Below are 14,038 nucleotides of genomic sequence, written 5' to 3' on the forward strand. Positions count from 1 at the left end.
TAATATTTGTATCTGTAAAATGTATTCTTCTTTAAATCATAAAATATATTGTACATGTTTTTTATACATTTTTAAAAAAAAAAAAATTTGTTTCCGCTCCTAGTCCGCGAACTGGTCAGCTTCCCGTTAGCTGAATTCAAAGCCGCGACTTGGTGCGCGAGCCGGTAATCGTTCCTTAAGCGTAACTGTTACGTTATCATGACGTTTTGCGTTGTCGCGTAATACGTTATCCGACGCTCCAAGTTAGCGGACCCGGAAGCGGATTGGATAGTGGCGCAAAGCGCGAAACGTAAAGACAGCAAGTCATGTGACTCGATAATAACACTTTTCATTAGTTCATTTCACTTTTGGTTTCCTAATGATGTAATACTAGGTCATGTGACCTAAAAATAACACTTTTCATTGGTTCAGAACTTTTGCTTTTCCCAAATCATGTAAACCCCTCCTTCTTTCCTCACTCTGACTTTCATCTTCGTGAGAGAAAGACCATTTACCTGAAGTTCAACAATGGCTTCCATTCTTGCTGCAGCTGGTACACCCCCACCACCACCTCCACCTCCTCATAAGAAGAGAGGACCACCAAGTCAATTTACCTCCAACAGAGAGCAGGAAGAGGAGGAAGAAGAAGAAGAGGATCCACATCAACAACAATTTATCCCAGAGTTGCCCCGTGTTTCAAAGAGAAAAACTAGTTTCATCTGGCAGTTTTTTTCCATCCCTCCAGGGGAGAAGAAGGTGAATGCGAAATATGTCACCTGCCTCATCTGTGATTACAGATTGTCAAGAGGCACAGAGAAGAAATATAGTATGGGCAACTATACTATGCATCGACATATGACCAGGTGGCATCCCTTGAACTACAGCCGGGCTGAGTTAAGGGACCTACAAGACAATCCCCCGACAACTCCTGTGGCCAGATCTACCTCATCAATGTCTTTGTCAGGAAGAGAGGCACAGGAAACTGTGCCAAATATTCAACCAAATTTCCAACATATGAGGTTTACTTGTATATATTGCGGTGCAATGTTGTCGTATGGGAACATGAGCATCAATTTGATTAATATGGTGTTCGAAAACCATAAGTGCCCTAATGCACCCAAGAAGTAATTTTTTTTTTGCTCCTGTTGAGCCGTTTTCAATGCCTGTTTTTTTGTTGTTTCCCCTCCATAAAAAACACAAAAAAAACATAAAACTGTTCTAAAAATACAAAAAAATCAAAAAATGTTCAGAAAAAAAAAAAATATATATAAAACAACAAAAACAAAAAAAAAAAGTTCTTTTCAGAACTACCTCCCCTTTCAAATAAAATTGCTAGAATGTTTATCACTCTGGCAAGCTCTATTTCTTTTGGTTCGCTTCAAGTTCGCTAACCGGTTCGCGAACTTTAAGCGAACTAAAAAAATATTTTTTTAAAAAAAAGAAGAGTTAGTATAAGGGAAGTAAACAGAGAATAATGTAAAAAGAAAGACAGCTATAGAGAGTAAATGAGAGATAGTGTCAGTGACATCATCAGCAGTGCATTGCGGGTAAAAAGAGTAGAAAACATTTACCTTATAATTCTTGTTACCTTTTTAAAATATTTTTTCATACTTTCAATCTGTAAAACAGAGAACAAACATTTCCAAAAATATTAAAACATGTACTTAAAAATTAGAAAAGACAAGGGAAAAGGTTCAAGAACAAACAGTTTTTCAACAACTTTGACATTTACAGAAGTCTCTGCTTCTCTACGTCCCCTACACAATCCTAAATATATATATTTTACAAAAAACTGTATCTTGATGTTGAAGATGTAAAGCCATCATAAAATTGTCTCTAATATTTTAAATGATAGTTTCAGGATGCAAATAAGATGTCTGCTTTGAAGAGCTTTCTTTGAGGTGAGGCCTATTCCTTTTAAAAAAAACAGTACCCGGAAATACAGCACTATAAGCATTAAAATTGACACTTACAAAAGACTCAGTTTTTCCATATCTACCTCACATTTCTAAATGTATATCATAAGTACAAACAGAAGAACATTAATTATACATGTTAAATGGTTTATTTTTGCTGTTCTCAGAATGTATCAAATTTCACTTAAATCAGTGACTTGAAGATATTCATCATGTAACAGCGGGGAAAAAAAAACACAATCAAAATGACTGTGTTTAAAAAACCCATACAACCTAAGAAATCTGATTTCAAAACTCCTTAAAATTAACTTACTTTCAATGACGTCGAAGGATCTCCTATGAACAGCATCCACTCTGTTGTGCTATAAATATTTTCAGCCCGCCACTTTCTGAAAGAAAACCTCCATCGATACGAAAAATATGTTACATAGAAAAAAAGACTTCTCTCATTCTATCACATGTTTCCACTTGGCCAAATCATGTTGCCGCGATTCGCAAGTCTTGTAATTCTTCCAATCAAATCCCGACATTTTCTATTTTCGCAACTTGCAAAAAGAAAACATTTGAGATTATTTTCACAATCCTGGACTACTAATATCTTACTCTTCTTTGTCACTCATGTTCTCCTTTTCCTATGACACTGATACTGCTTACTATGAAGCAGACTTACTTGCATCAGGTTTATATAGTCGGATTTTACAAAATAACATTATAATTAAAAGTTTTGGACCAATAATCTAGACAGCATTGCAGACTTACATTCCCTCAACTTGATGAACCTTTTCCAATTCTTCACAGGAAATCTCGAGATTCTTTCTTTAAAATTTTGGTTTTAAAAACACCAGGTAAGAATTTTTAAGGTCAAACGGCAATTTTTTTTTGAAACTTACAACGGAATCATTGCAGAATGACCAGCCGTTTCGAGACTTTAAATAAGCTGTATAATGTCCTGAAGTTGTTGAAGGACCATCGTGATAGATAATTGCTACAGTTACAAAAGTCCTTCCTGATATTGAAAGCTGAGAAGCCACAAATTTTTTTATTAAAGTTGACAATTTTGATCCATCAGGCCTACATCGTTGGATCATTAAAATGACATACTGTCCATATCTACGTATAAGTAATGTTGACATCATTTCAGATTTACATTGGCTACACTCCATGTTGTGATCCGCTGCATTTACTAGCTTATTAAAGGAGACTGATTTACTGTCTGGCAAAGTTAAATATATAAATCTTTCTGAGTCTACACTAGTAGTACTTGATACCCTACAATTCTCGCAGTCATGCTGCCATTGATAAGAAAGCCCAAACAGGTGATCTACATCTACACCCTCAACTTGCAATATATCAAGCATATACATTAAAAACTCCTGACAATCTTGCTGACTATTTTCAGAGAAGTCTGTTTGACCTGAACATTCATCTAACAGATAACGAACTTCAGACACACTTTCTACTTTTGTTCGATCAGTGCTACATTTCTCGAAAACAGAATTCAACAAACAGCATAAAATTTGTTCAGAATTCAACAGAATCTGTTCTTTTAAACTCTCTAGTGAAAAGAGAACATTAACCACTACATTTGCATAGCAGTTGACACCAGAACTGTTTTCAAATTGAAAACCGACAACATCTTCAACAGAATCCACTTTCTTTCTGCTAACAATTTTCGGTTCATTGACTTTTAGTCTTTTTGCAACAACCTCCCTACTATTACTGCTATTTCTACGTTTGCGGCCAACCACACGTTTCTCAAACAAAGGATATTGAGGCAAATGTGGCGCATACTCTCTTCTTAACCTATTGTATTCCTTAACACAATCTAGATCCGCACAAATGTTTGTGACATCACAGTCAATCAAGTACAATCCCGATAAAGTTCTAACTCGTGACAATGCCACATATGCCATACCCTCCTTGAACACAGAACTGCCAATATTCACCAATGCACAGTCTACACTTAAACCTTGCGATTTATGGATTGTCACCGCATATGCCAAGCAAACAGGAAACTGTTTACGGCGAACATATAAATCTTTAACAAGCAAAAACCTAGCAGAACAACGACCAATTTGCTGTACTTCCTCAATGCCATCAAATTTAATTCTTAAAAATTCTATTCCATCTCTATTTCTGTATTTCTCAAAATCAACAACATTACCCATTGATCCATTTACCAGACCTCTTTCTACATGTAAATTCCTTCTCAAAATAATTCGGCAATTTAAACACACATTCAAAGTCTTTTCAAAACCCGCTGTTTTAGATATAGTCTTCTCTAATGAATCCAATTTTGATTTCAAATTGTCTGACAGAATAATTGTTGATCCCATATGCTCTAATTTGTCGATAGCTTCAAGTTTCACAATCTCTTGCTTTTCTAAATTCAACATTTTGTTGTTGAAGATGGCACATTCTGCAAGAGTTGGCATGAGACATATCCCGGATTTCTTCTCAGTAATTTTCTGAAAAATATTCTCAGGCACAATCTCTTGTTTGGGATATAAATTTGACAGTAATCGTGCATTTAAAGCTTCTTTCCCATGCTCAGTCACTTTTCCAATTCTAATATCTTGTAGAATATTCTTGTAATCTTCATCCTTTGCCTGACGCATATTTTGATGCAGTTCTGCATAATTGAAGTTTAACCATATATTGACGTTGCCAATGCTCCCTAGGCACTTCCTGGTATCTTCATGCGTGAGTATTTTGAACACAGGTTGACCTTTTACTGGTGTCAGCTGCAGAAGATCTCCGAAAACAATGATGTGTTTCCCACCAAATAACACATCATATTCAGTTTTAAGTACTTCTTGCATTCTCAAATGCACAAAGGCAAGCATGACATTGGAAACCATGCTTACTTCGTCAATGATAAGTAGTTTCATTTTGAAACTTCACAGCAAGCATCTCCAGATAACTTGTTGTATTGTAATTTGTTGTCATGCTCCACCGGCAGCATCAGTAGACGATGCAAAGTAATACCTTTAATGTTATGTGCTGCCAGTCCAGTAGGAGCGGTGACAACACAAGACAGCGATGACTCAGTCCTTTCCTTCAAATAACAAGAGATTGCTTTAATGAGGAAACTTTTTCCAGTTCCCGCTTCTCCACTCACGTACAGTCGGACAGGCTTCAACGATGTACATGAGCACTTGTTCTTCTCATGACTTAATCCGTGCTCAATTTCCGTGGTAACTTCATCATATATTTTCCTCTGCTCAACGTTGAGTTGTTTTTCCAAGTCTTCTAAGTTAACTGAATCCTCCTGAGCATGTGCCATGGCTCTTTCCACTTCATTCATAGCAGTGGCAGCTTCATTTTCGATAATAGGTCCTCCAAGTGGATCTTGACTCAATGAAACAGAACTCTGACTGTCCTGAGAACTGTCTCTGGCAATCTCGGCTGCAATCGTTGCTTCCTGCTCAATTTCCAAAGTTAGCATTTCTTGATATTTAGAAAAAGCAGGACATTCTATGGTTTCCTTGGCTGCATTGAAAGAGTCTTCGTAACAGAGGAAATCTCCAAGCAGTTCCTCTTCTGCACGCCAAGGCTTGAAAAGTTGCAAAAGTGCTAAATAAAAAAACTCCTTTTTTTCTGGAGATTCACCACTCAATTTTCGATGGTTTACTAATTGGCATTTTCTTTGCTTGACCAGGCATCCCTCACTTCCAATTACAGCATACACTCCTTTCTCAATATCTTCTTTGAGGTTCCTCTTGAATATATAATTTTGGAGAACCTCATATAGACAAACATTCTCAAGGTGACTGCTTCGATTTGGATAATATGTATCCAACATGTTGGTCTTCAAAATGTCGGTACTGTTTGGTTCCTTTTCTGCCAAATACTCAATTTCCCGGACAGGTTTTAGAACTCGATTTCGCGTTGCAGCAAGACCAAGACTCGCCCAAACTAGACTCCTGGATTTGGCATAGAGACTTGCTGAAGACAACCGGTCAGAACATTCGTAAGCTCCGATTTCTCGATGCGACAACATCTTCAGACTGAAACTGTACAACTTCTTGCTGAGGCTCTTTTCATGAGAAATATCCTCCCACATATCCTTCAGTTCGGTCTTTTCTTTTTTGGTGATGTAAGATGTCACATACCGAGCCACAGCCATACAGTTGTCAGCCACAAACTGTATATCCATGTTAGCATTCCACATGGACAAAATCACTGGGTTGTAGTCATTGATGTACTTGGACTCTTCGTTCCTTTTCAAATTGTATGTATTCTTGGGTGATTTCCTCGTCACATTATGTCGCAGCGAAGACATCAAACTGTTCACTCTTCCTTTAGAAATCACCGGTCGTGGAAAGTTGAAACGACATTTGGTGTAGAACTTGTCCTTGTTTCTGAATTTGCGACGACAGTACTTTCCACAACGATGGCTTTGGAAACGTAGAACTTGTTCTCTTAGACTTTTCTTCTCCGTTGCGTTTGGAACAGCACACGTAGAATACTGTTCGATGAAATTCATCACTAAGTCATCCGGATCTGTTCCAAATTTAGGTGCATCCTTGATCCACAACAACATATGTATATGAGGGGCACCTCTTGCTTGGTACTCCTTTCTCCAGAAGAAATCCAACACCTCTCCAAGAGGTGGATTCTTTTTATTTGTGATGAAAGACATCATAGCTTCAAATCTATGATTGAAGTACCTGCATACATTCACTGGATCCAAAGAACACAGTTCTCCAGGTGTCTTGAATTCAATGTTTTCAATATTTCCATTTGCCTCTCGTAGAAATTCAAGTAAGTCTTCCCAGCCATACTCGGCACAGCTCAGAGTGAGGAACCATGTTGGAGTTCCTAAGTTCCTCAGCATACATTTTAAATCACCATGACGACGGTACCAGTACTCATTAGTACCACGCTGACACGCCATGAGATTAATTAAGTGAGAATCCAAAATACTGTCTTGGACATTGACTTTATGCATAAAGTCACTTGCCGAGATGTTTCGCATCTGTATACCACTTTTTAAGATGTGGTTCACTGCATATGACAGTCCAGACAGATCGCTTTCAAACAGGAGATGAAACAAATAGGGAATGCATTGCCGAAACCTAGGATCTGCTGCATACAATCGTAAAGTCCGGTATTCAGACGCAGGAATTTGATGAGGTCGCTCATCATATCTTCCTCCTTGACCTGTGGGAAATAGCTGTGGGAAACACCGAGCTTCCAAACTTTCCTCCCAAACACTAATGGGACTCCCTTTGGCTTGTTTCATTTGAAACAACTCAATAGCATTCCCCATGACTTCCTTGGAATGCAAAGGATGAACACTATAATGTTCATATATTTCTTCACTTTTAGAGGCCTCTACTTTCTCAATTTGGCCAGCACACAAATCGCTATCCTCTTCATCACTTACTTCCTCTTCTGCAACATATACATTCTTATAGTACTTATTATTTTTCTTCAAATACACTGTTGCCTTTTTGACTTTCCTAACATCCACTAAATCTTGCCATATTTTCTTATTCTTTGTCGGAACCCCATTAACCAAGATAACCAGAGGTTCCTCTTCCACTTCTTCTATTCCAATTGTGTTAATGTTTTTGTTCAAATCTAGAGGCAAATAAACAACTCTTCCCTTTAATCCTCTCTGTAAATCTGCTGGAGGCAACTTCCCTGTCTTTGGCTCCATTCTTACAATAGCCTGAAAGGGATGGATACTTTGAATCAAAATAGATTCATAAGTATTTAAATCCTTCAATTCAGAAGGAATCTCAACCAATTCCAGATTATTATGAACTGCCCTAGCAGGCATCTGGTTTTGGTTTAATTTATTACAACAATAAGTACACACACGTTGATCCGATCCCAAATCAAAATAATTTTCTACCATCAAGTATGTGGCAAAATCCTTCCATTCACTATTATTTTCCCTTTCACTTTTTGCATATAAATCCACTACCTTAGTCTGATTCTTATAATAAGTGCGTCGACAACATACACAAGTGAAATTAGGCCTCTCACTTGATTTCATCTGAAACGTGGCAATTTCCTTCTGAAAATTATCTGTACTGGAAACCTGTACATTATCTTCCACATTACCCTCTACTTCTGGGTCAATTTGAACATTCTCATCTTTACTACCAAAGTAACAAAACTCAATTTCTTCACAAATATTCTTCACATCTATTTCAGAACCATGCAAAAGAGCAGCACATAATTGTTTAAGCATAATTGCTGGACTCTTAGCATAATACAACATTCTCACTAATTTTCTCACTTTATTATGATGCACTGCTAGCATCCTGAAATGATGAAAAACACTCTGGCATACTCTCCTGGAAAGACAAGCCAGTGAATGACCACGCAAACCTGTCATTTGTCTCACTCTGCAAGGATCTAAATCTTGCAACAACTTCATTTTCTGCTTCAAACTTTTCTTATTAAATGTCCGTATAAAATCACAACGCAAATTGATGGAAACCTGTCGCACACTGCAAATAGAACTACACTTCCAAATGTACACAGGACCCTTAGGACGTCTTCCTAAAACCTCATCACTTAGCGCCTCTTCTGTCTCTGTTGTCACAAGTTGTTCTTTTTCAACTGGACAACCATCCTTCACTTCATAAGCTCGACCACTGATGTCAACTGCATGCACCAAATCATTATCCTGAAAATAAGTCTCCTCATTAAAAAATGCCTCAGAACTTGAACTATGCATCCATTCTCTGGAAAAAACTTCACAAAAGTTAGTACGATTTACTACTCTCTTCCATCTACTTTTTGTTTTGAAATCAGAAATTACCTTGCTTAGTTTCCTAATTCTATTGATTACCAAAATAAACAACTTTCGCTTAATTTCAAAAGCATGATCCATAATTTTCTCTACATTTTTCTTCTTCTTATAAAATGCCGCTTTCTGTTGGCCTTTCTTTTTAATATTTTTCAATAAATTAACTAATATCCTATTACGGAACATTCGATTTCGAATGTCCCTAAACTGTTGTTTCCTTCTACTATCATGCACAGAGTTATCTCTTCCTCTACCAGTAACATTTGTGATGGGTCTCTCCTTTCCATTTAAATTACTTTTCTTTTTGTGAACTGAAACATTTTTTTGAGCAAAACTTTTTTTACTACAAATATTTCTTAAGAATGATTTCGTGCTCTTACCCGGACCTTTCTTGGTGTTTTGACAAGTATTTGGGGAAGAGGACTGCTGCAATAAAACATCATCCTGCTGTCTTTGACGTTTTCTAGCCTTTCTTATTCTACTTTTGGAAGGCATTTTACAAACTATGAAAGAATCTGCAGTTGAATCTGTGGAAAAATATAATATAAAATGTTATTAACCACTATTACCAAACAGTAAATAAATAACAGTCATCTAAAACTTAATGCCGTACTAATTATTTAACATAGCAAATATTTTCCACCAGCACTGCATCACAAAAATGACACTCAATGGTACAAAACAGGCATACAACACTCATAAATCACTCCCTAATATTTTAAATCATTAATTTAGGATGACGATAAGATGTAGCCTATCTAAAGATTTGTTTAGGCCCAGATCTTTAGACTGGGGTGAATGTGTGTCATTGATCCACATTCAGTCCATCACCTGTTTTGTTTATTTGAGGTGAGGCCAACACATGGTTGCAGATAAGATTATCACTGAAAAAAACCAAGGTAAAAAAACATGTGAAGGCCTACCAATGAAGTAAATCATTAAATGAAAACCAATACATTTCTGGAAATATGCACTACTAGTGCTTCATAAGATGTTTTGGGTCATATTTATAAGGCATTTGAGTGTGTAGTATGCTATTTTACGTTGTTCATGGTGCAAATTTATTGTAAATACGCTCCCACCTGCGGTTGGCAAATTTAGATTTTGATTATGGGAGTTAGATAGGCATGTTAATAATTTCCCAAAAATGGTGTATAACCCCAAACAACCTTTGAAGCAAATGCTCTTAGCCATGTTATCCACCTCCCATTGTATAACATGGCTAAGAAGTGCTTGCAAATGTGAAAAAAAACGGCCGCAATGCATGAATATCGCAGAAAAATCAGCGATATTCATACATTTTCCAGCAAATGCTCTTAGCCATGTTATCCACTTCCTATTAAATAACATGGCTAAGAACTGCTCAGGGCCCCATGAGGAACGCTTTCCATTTAAAAAGGGAAAAATAACATCAAAGACACTAAAATGCCTTCTAAATATGACCCCAAACAACCTATGAAGCTCTAACAGTACATATCCTGAAATTTAATTGATTTCAAAATTCGTTTTTAAACACAGCATATAAATCAATTGTATACCTGCATTCATGAAGAAATGACTAAAAATGTCCTTGAGACACATGAAAGTGTTTTCTGGAATGCCCTAGCACCATTTTTGGGACACTATTAACATGGCTAGGTAACTCCCATAATCAAAATCTAAATTTGCCAAGCGCAAATGGGAGCGTATTTACAAGACACTTGCCCCAAGAGGAACACTTTCCATTTAAAAAGGTAAACATAACATCGCAGAAAAGTCAGCAATATTCATGCATTATCCAGCAAATGCTCTTAGCCATGTTATCCACCTTCCATTGGATAACAGAAAGCTGATTGGCTCTCCGGTGTCTGTCAACATTCTAAATAGTCCGGAGCGGCCGCCATCTTATCTCTCGGTAGGATCGAGAGAGAAGAAGAGGTGAAAAACGAAGGGGGAATTTATTGAAAGGGGGCAAGGTATACCCCTCTTGACCCCCTAGGAATGTTGTTGGGGTTATTAAAGGGTCCCGTGGGGAAAATAAAAAAAAAATGATTTTTCACGGTAGAAGCGCTTCACGGGCCGCAAACTGGGCCGCAAACTGGTAGCGAAACGGGAATTCGCCATTTTGTGCTTCGTTTTAATTGTTTAGAGACAAAAATGATCGCCGCACATCGGCCACAATGCATGAATATCGCTGAAAAGTCAGCGATATTCATGCATTATCCAGCAAATGCTCTTAGCCATGTTATCCACCTTCCATTGGATAACATGGCTAAAAACCGCTCTGTGCGTGAGCTTTTTTTTTTTTTTTTTTTGCTGCGTGACGTTTGTTAACGTTCGATTCGATGGAAATCAGGAAGTGTTGAACACCATTTTGTCACTGCGAGTAAATATTTTATTATAAATGAATCCTTATTGATAAACATTGTCTGCGCCATCTTGCGTTTTTGTCCAATGCCACAATTTTGTCGTGCACGGCAGCCATTTTAGATGCCTTGACCAGGGCCACTCTCTGCACGCCGCCGATTCTCAGCATGGCTCCCCACCCTCGCACGCATCTCCCCCACGCAATGGTCACCCCCGCTCTCTCTCTCATGCATGGCCCATATACTTCCCCCATCTGCGCTGCTCTTCTCTGAGAATCACACCCTGTGCCCGCTCGACACCTCCCTTTCACCCTATTCACTACCGCACCCTCTGACACTTCTCTTCCTCTGTGTCCGATTGTCCAGGCCGGACCTAGGCTATCACCTACCCCTGCGGATGTAGTTTATGGCTCCAGCTGTAGAGTATCCAGACATGCCAACCCTCCCGATTCAGGTGTGAGACTACTGATTTCAGTGCTAGTCTTTCGCTTCCCGATTCCTGCAAGGAAAAACCCGGGGGCATATTTCCAACAACTAGCGGTAATTTTTGTCTCTAACTTGTTTAGAGACAATAATTATCGCCGCACTTCGGCGAATTTTATCGCACATAAATTGATTTCTTAAATCGTTTTTAAAAACAACATATCTGTTTCAGCTTACATAACAAACCATGGAATGGGCTCCATGTACCACAATAACTTGTGTTACTGCATGCCAGAATGTTACACCAAATATGCAATTACAATTTCTCTATAAAACTAATTCTATTACTATATCACTAGAGACAAAACCACATTTTAAAAACACAGCTTTCTTCATCATTTTCTCCTTAAATCATACTATTCTCTATCTAAATTAAATAAATCTTTTCTCACCTTAGCAAATATTGTTTGAGTTTTGAAAACAGTCTCAGAAATACACCAAATTGTCTTCAGCAGAAGAAAAAGGATGCACTCCAAAGGCTGCAGCTATTGAAAGCACAAAAATACAGATATTCATTTCACATATCTCTCATATTAGCCAATCATACCTCTTCCCTCACTTTTTTCAAATCAAAACCCTTCCCCCCTCTGCCCTCTCTCCCTTGTTTCCATAGCAACCACCTCCTGGAAGACCTCTCATGTTTGCAAATTCACACAACAATGTTTCAATTGAACTCTGAACTCTCAGTGCACCTGCGTATCCAGAGCAATCTTTCAATAAATGTTTCTTCCTTGACCATTCAAATTACATCTTTCAAAGAACACATCCATGCACCCTAACTTTCTGTTTTCAGAAATGGAAATGCACCAATCACTGCTAATGAATCATTAGCATTGTAAATCCACAGTTTTTTTTCTTTAGAAACTCCTACTGTTTCAACTGCCCTTTCATTACCACACTTCATCTGACTGCAGAACAACCTTCTCCCACCATGTTTAAGGTCTGGATTGTTGGACATAGTTACATCCACTGGGCTCAAAGGTATGCTGAGAGCAGAAATTTACCTAACCTCAATTTACAAGATGTGGAAATTAAGTGGTTGGGCCAAAGAGGATTAAAATGTCACCAATTGATACCATTGGTGAAAACCTTTATGCATTTGCCAAAACCTGACCTGTTAATAGTGCACTGTGGAGGTAATGATTTGGGCACTTTGACAGGGGTAGGTCTGGAAATGCTTTTAAAGGACACCTTTGAGCAATTAATGGCACTTTTTCCTCAAACTGCCTTGGTATATTCCAATATATGCCAAAGACAGAAATGGAGGTGGTCCAACCAATTTTGTCCACAAATTGAGAAAGCGAGGAAGCATGTAAACAAATCTGTTTCAGCTTACATGAGAGACCATGGAATGGGCTCTCTGTACAACAATAACTTGCGTTACTACATGCAAGATATCTACAGAGGAGATGGAGTTCACTTCTCAGATGAGGGCAACAGAATTTTCATTCTGAATTTAAGACTGTGCATTGGTACCTACTTATAAGTACCTAAATGTACCATAAACCCAAAAGCTCTTCTCAGAGCTACCCTACATCTGATCACTCACAATTATTATTTTCCTCTAACTTTTTTCACTAATTTTCCACAAAATTCGCTCCCCGGAGCGCTACCCGGTTCGCTAACCGAAAGCTAACCTCGCGGATTTTTTAAAAAAAAGTTTTTTTTCCGCACATATAAGCCTCCTCAGCCACGCTCAGAAAACCTAGGGGGTCAAGATAAGTCTACCATGACCCCTTCTACCCATTCTAAACATTATTTGCCCTCCATCTTGTATCTTAATGCGACCGAAACACAAAATGGTGGACTCCCGTGACGCTTAAGGTTCGCTAACCGGGCCGCTTTCCGGAAAGCGGTCCTAAAAAAAGGCGGGAAAGTAATTTACAGAAAAACGACTAGAGACACTCTCACCAAATATAGATTAGCTCATACTACATAACAATCCCTTCCATTCTCACAAATTTCATTGAAATTCAATTTAGCCATTTAGCCTGTAGACCTCTCCAAGTACCGTGAGGTAAATTACTTCACAAAACACATCTGAATTGTTGGCATTGACAACCAATGAAAATGTTACTTTCATTTTCTACTTTTATTACCTGACATTTGATTGGTTATATACCTGTATATATATAAAGGGAGAGAAGGAAACACAGCCATTTTGACTACTACTTCTTGTTGTACCTCCTATTTCAATAGCTTCAAAAAACTTCAACTTCTTTGTGAAGGTAAGTTATAATTTAATATATTGTGCACTATGACTTAATATAGTAGACTTTTTTTGCTAGATATACACTATCCCTCTGTAGTAGTAATGTATTTAGATAGACTTCTCTGTTATAGTTATCAATGGAGTAAGGCTTGTCTTGGTTAAATCACATACACTTTTTTATAGTCCTATTTCCACTCTCATACTATACACTGTCAAAAGATAAATTCACTGATAAAAACTGCCTATCTAAAATTAATCCCAACAGTGCCCTAGGGGGGGCCGAGAAAAAAGGGGGGTCCCAAAACACGTTTTTCCCATGTTAATTTCCATA

This window comes from Lissotriton vulgaris, chromosome 1_1 (assembly GCF_964263255.1).
Source record: "Lissotriton vulgaris chromosome 1_1, aLisVul1.2, whole genome shotgun sequence".
Taxonomy (NCBI): domain Eukaryota; kingdom Metazoa; phylum Chordata; class Amphibia; order Caudata; family Salamandridae; genus Lissotriton; species Lissotriton vulgaris.